Here is a 6,000-nt window from a genome sequence, read left to right on the forward strand (position 1 = left end):
GCCACTGGCTCCTCAGCTGCGACTTTTACTTCTCTTACTTTGTTGCCAAAACATTAAATCATAACGATAATTGAATTTGCTCTTAACGAGGACACCTCGCGCGACTTAATACCTATGTCCATTTGCCGACTGTTATTTCTGGAATACATTTCGCATTTCCATTTTGCGAAGGCCTATTTGCACGCAACTAACTGCTGCAGAGTGAAGACTTTAAGAAAATCGCTGGCTGCCACGCAACACTGTTGCCACTTCATTTTTCAACTCGCCGAGAGTGGGTGGGAAAATAGAAAATATTGGAAAAGTGTCGCAGGCTGCGGAGTGGCAAAAAGCAGAAAGCAAAAAGCGAAAACCAAGAGTTGCAGGCCAGTCCAAAGGGCCAAATTGTGGCCACCGCACTTTGCACTCCCCCGCCCCCCTTTGGCTGCCCCAAAAGGGGGCGTAACGGGCCACGGACTCTGGCGCCCTCTGGTGTCGAGGGGTGAAGGGGGGCCTGCGTTTGGGGTGGGAAGGCCATGGGAAGGCCAGAGCGAAGTGCAAACGTACAATTGGATGATGAACGATATGCCACCCCAACTTTCCACTCGAACGAGAGAGTGAGAGAGAGACACCTCCAATTGGACTCGTTTCCACTCAGTTGCCGAGTTTCGTTAGGTTTTTAGCTGCTCTCTGACAAGTCACGCCCCTGTACTGAGCTATTGCCCTCTCGCTTTGGCCTATATCCATCTCGCTTTGCTCCATGCCTTATCATTAACTGTATCGGAATTTTATTTTTGCCCCCTTAAAAGCGGCTGAAAAGGAACAAAAAGCGCTCGCTGGCTTTTTATTAACACCGCTAGATGTCTCTCTCTGGCAGCCCCATTTGGGGTCTAATTCAATCGGCAGCGTCTCTCTTTCTTTTGGCCATGTGACTTATGTGTGGGGTCTCGGCAGCGATGATCTCCCGATCCCCCTAACATCCTGATGGCTCTTCTTCTTTGAACCTAATCCTGCCGAGAGCAGGCACCTCTTGTTACTGCCTCGTATGTTGCGGGCGAAACCCACCCCACCCACTCCGAACCGCCCACTCGACCCACCGGTTACATGGACTTCTGCGGAGTTCGCGCAGTCAGCCGGCACCTCCAACCCCTGTGGGTTAAATACTGACAACCCCATTTGAGCGCCTTTTTGCACTCGCTGCCACAGAAGCCCCCCGGAACACCCCTTCCCCTTCCCCACCCCCTGCCCCACCTTGTTGGCCATTTTTTGTGCTCCTCTGCTTTGGACAGTTCATTGAAAGTGGGTGGGTGGGTGCACCATTGGGAAGTGGAAATTGTGGCCCCAGCTGGGCGGAAAAGGCTATGTGCAGAACTATGGTCGTGCAGATTTCAATTTATTCTGGGCTTGGGCAGCAAGTAAAAAATATTTCCTTAGCTACTATGATATTACTAGCTAAAATTTACAAAGTACTATGCACTTTAGTATTTACTAAATATTATTTTTCCAGCTCTTTAAAATATTTTAAGCCTTAAAACTTGAAGAGATAGGCATGTGACGTCAAGTTCATAAGCCCATTAAATAAATTTTTTAATTTATATATTTTTCGTCAATTTTTTATATTATAAGATACGATAAGGTTAATTTATGATGATAATGATGATGATAATGATTGATGATAAGGTTTTATAAGTTTAAATTTTAAAAAATTAGAGCACTTCTTATTACAACAAAATCTGGATTTTGTACTAAAAGCTAAAAACAGAAAACAATTATATAACCAATTAAATCAGTAATAAAGACAATATGTATGGTATTGCTTAAAATGTATGTTGGGTATTTTTTGGGTATTTTTTTCGCTGTTCACAAGTCCAGCTAACATTAAACAATTTTTCAGTTATGTGCAACATCTCGCTCTGCAGTTAGCTTGCCACTTGTGGATGCACTGCTGCACTCGAATGCATCCTGCTCAGTGTTCCAAGGACTTTGGCTTGCTCATAAGCATATGTACGTGCAGGGATATATATATAGTTTCGTTCCTACATGGATCTGCTCCCATTCCCGGACAAAGAAAGAGCTCTGGTGCAGCCACTCGCAGATTGCAGCCCCTTTGGGTCCCCTATAAAATAGCAAAACCAACTGGCATATAATTTACATTGTTGCCTGTTTCCTGTTTCTAGCCAACTCGCTCCCACCTCCTCCTCCCTTTCCCTTTCCCCCTCCCACATCCAACCAACTTTTACATTGATAAATTTTTAGTAATTCCTCTTCTCTGTGCTGTTTTTTCTATCTTTTTTTTGCGTTGCCTTTTGTCTTCCGTTGCTGGCAAGGACTTTATGAATAAGTGCTAAAATGCCAGAGACCAGGACCGCAATGGACCGGGCCATGTCATGCTGGTTAAACTGACGAGCACGCGCCCGCCTTCCCACCCCCTTTCCAACCAAACCCCTTCACCCTTTCCCCTTTCCATCCTCCTCTGCCAATCTGCCACACCCCCTAAGCCATCTATAGCATCCTTTTGGTTCGCTTGCAGAAAAAGTTCCCTCTGCTGGCTGTTGTTTTTAGCCCGATGATTCATTGTGAAAGTGGAGCTGGTCGTGGCTGGAAAATGCTGAAATTGTATTCTCTTTCCCACAGTCGCGAACACAAATGTACAATTTTCCAGCCAAAAAAAAAAAAACAAACATCATCTGTGAAAACAACTAGGAAAGTTCCCATGGTTAACAACTTTGTCAACCCAATATGCTTGATGGGGATTCGTCACCGGTTGATGGATCTGTTCCCCAAAAGAATGAACTGGGAGAGAGAGATTTGCCTGTTGCGGGAAAATATTAAAATTTTTGAAATAGAATATATATTTGTATATACAATATTTTACAAAGTGTGCTTCTATTGTGTTTGGGTTTAAATCTCGTTGTTTTGCTTTTCGTTTAATATGTTGCTATTATTTCATTTGTTATAGTGTGATTTTTATTTTGAACAGTATTTATTTCAAGTTCAAGCTTTAGACCTCTTAAATCTTAATTGTCAAAATAAAATTAAATTTAACATTATCTATCATATATTAAAAGCTCATTTATTTTTGAATAATAATCTGTGATTTAGTGAATCATTATTTCTTGCGTGCGTAGGCATATACTCGTATATTTCACTGAACCAATTAGGAATAACTGCAATTATTTTGTTCTGTATTTGTCTATTTGGAATTGCATTCTGCACTCGGGCCGAAACCTTTCCGTGGAATCCCCTTTGACATGCGAGCCAGAAAGCTGTTAAGGGTTCGCTTGGCTTTGGCCAAAGTAGGTGTACATGGCCGCAATCGATTGGGGCGGTGGGGAAATCGGGTGGGGGAGAGTTGAAGTGCCCATGTGTTTGTGCTCCACTCGAAATGTATTTCGAGAGCGCATGTCAAAGGTCAGCCACTGCTCACATATGTCAGCCGCTGTCGATGGGCGAGTGCTCATCGTATCCAAGTTTGTATGTACTTGTGTGTGTGTGTGTAATTATATGCGTACCTCCCCCTTTTGGTTTTTTAGTATGAGCTACTATAATGTACGCTCCGCCTTGTTTATGTGCCCGATTCCAAGCCGTATCCATGAATTAAACATTCGCCATAAAAGCATGTCACAAATCATTAGCACTTATTCAAATCCGACGACGGAAAGGCGTCCCCAGAAAACAACAGACAAGAAAAGCGGCCAACTGTATGCAAAAGATTAATGCAAAATATTCAAATGGAATATGTACATATTTTTGACCCCAGAAAGTTTGCCTAATTGCGTGAGACAGCCAAAGGTCAGAGGCGGCGGTGTTAACAATGGGAGATCACTGGACCAGATGCCCGAAAATCCTGGCAGCATCCAGGTAGCATTTTGAACTCGAGTTCGAGTGTCCAGCGGTGGACATAACCTTTGCGAAGGACGACAAGCTCGAAGATCGCTGCAGCAGCAACCCCCGAAAGAATCTCTGGACATTGTCCACAGTCCCTTCGAATTTTCTGCCCGATTTTCTTATGATTTTCCGCCGTTTTATGGGCTGCGCCAAAAGGGTTCCGCTTGTCCAGTCCGATTACCTGGGAGTCCGCTGAGTTTTTGGGGTTGATTTTGGGTCGATTTTATACGCATTTCCATTTTAATTCCATCTTCGGCGTCTTGCGATTTTGCATACGGTCCAAGACGCTCGGGGATTTATAGTCTCGTTCGCATCGTGGGAATCGGACACTGGTCAGCCATCCCGAGGACATTGGTCAGATCAGCTGTGGGTCCTTTGGCAGGAATTCAGATGGCCGTACGTAATCCGATTTTAATGAAGCGCAACGCTTGCGGTCGTGATCGCATTTCGGTCAGCCGAAATAAAAACGCAGTTTTGGCTTATTGCTAGGCAGATTGGTTGTTCAGCAAGGTTGGGATTATTGGGATAAAAAAGCTGTAATTAGGTTACACAATATTCAAGTTTTTCATGTTCAAAAAATTATAAAATAATGAATGTTTTTACTCATTAATAATTCCCCCGACTTTTGGCCTTCGGATTCTTATAGATAACAAAGTGGAATGTTAAACAGATTTTAGAAAAATAAATCAGACTTGTTTCTCAACTATAAAATACATAGCATAGCATATACAACCTTATAAATAGTATAGTATATATACATAGAAATAAAAAATCGGATAACAGACAAATATTTTTCAATGGATTAACGATTCTAAATAACATCTTGAAAAAGGCTTATAATTTTAAAGCTCTGATTTTTAACTGTGCAACATTTACTCCTTACAGAACTACTTCTAAAAAGATTTTAAGATTCAACGGCTGTTATCACCTTAATAAAAAACTGAAGGGAATTCAATAAAATCCTGTAACATATACGGAAGAGGGATTCGATTTCATCTCCTCCTATTCAAATGTGAAACATTTAACAGCCTTATCCCCAAGCCAACACTTTCTCGAGGCTCCATGCGGGTCCTCGCGATCTTTCCGCTTCTGCAAAGCCATCAAAGTGATAATTGAGCAGTCAAACCGAGATGAACCCATGCCAAAAAGACCACGGTAAAAATAAGACTCTCCTCCGAAGACCAAAAAGGCTTTTGTCCGAGTTGCAGCCCGCAACAATGGCAACTCATTTCACTCGGGTTGCGGCTGTGATGAATGATCTCATCAGCGAGGTGTCGACCGAGGAGCCACAATGATTGGCCCCAGGTTTCCACAGCGGAACAGCTCCCAAAAAAGCCCCCGATAAAACGGTCATCGTTTGCGGCCAAGTGTAAAATTTAAAATTTAATAATTAACAATTGTTTTTTAATTTCCTCACTGCGATCTAAGCCGGCTGCCCAAATTACTTTCCCCCTTTTTTCGGAGCTGTCGATCTCGGGATGCCCGAGATCTCTTTGTTAAGGCGATGATTAATGATGCAAAATTATGAACTCGCTTGTTCTGACGCGACTGGTTGGTTGGTTGGCCCGCCAGTTGTAAGTAGTTTTGTAAATCGGTTAAAGAAAAATGACTTCATTAAATTCATTAGCGCCCATGTGTGAAATTCGTTCAATTGGTTTCCGATGGATGGTTTCCTTTGTAACAGTTTGGTTTCTAAACGGGGGGCACTGTTCGTTTTTATGGCTCCATTTAAGGAGGCCGAATCGAAACCGCCTAATGACACCTTACACAGATCTCTCGCCCGCTTACCCTGCGATTTTCCCCGACAGCTATTTGCTCGGCCTGGGAAAATCAATACCCAAACGAGACCGGCAATTTTCCGGGAGTTGTGAGGGAAAAGCCAAGATAATCAAGGCGCGCTGCAGTCAAATGTGCCACATAGATGGATGGATTTGCCAGGTCCGCTGGCCGGACTCATGTGAGTCTGTGAGTCTGTCGGTCTGCCACTCCGGCCATAAGTCATCGGCATTGATAGCCATCAATCGCGACCGCTTTCCACGTTGCCAAGACCACAAAGCTCCCCAAAGTGGCGCGAAATCTAAGTACAATTAGTCGGGGGCTGAGTCTCTGTAGCTCAAGCTATGGCCAAACCTAAAG

This window comes from Drosophila ficusphila, unplaced genomic scaffold, assembly GCF_018152265.1.
Source record: "Drosophila ficusphila isolate 14025-0441.05 unplaced genomic scaffold, ASM1815226v1 contig_791, whole genome shotgun sequence".
Lineage (NCBI taxonomy): Eukaryota > Metazoa > Arthropoda > Insecta > Diptera > Drosophilidae > Drosophila > Drosophila ficusphila.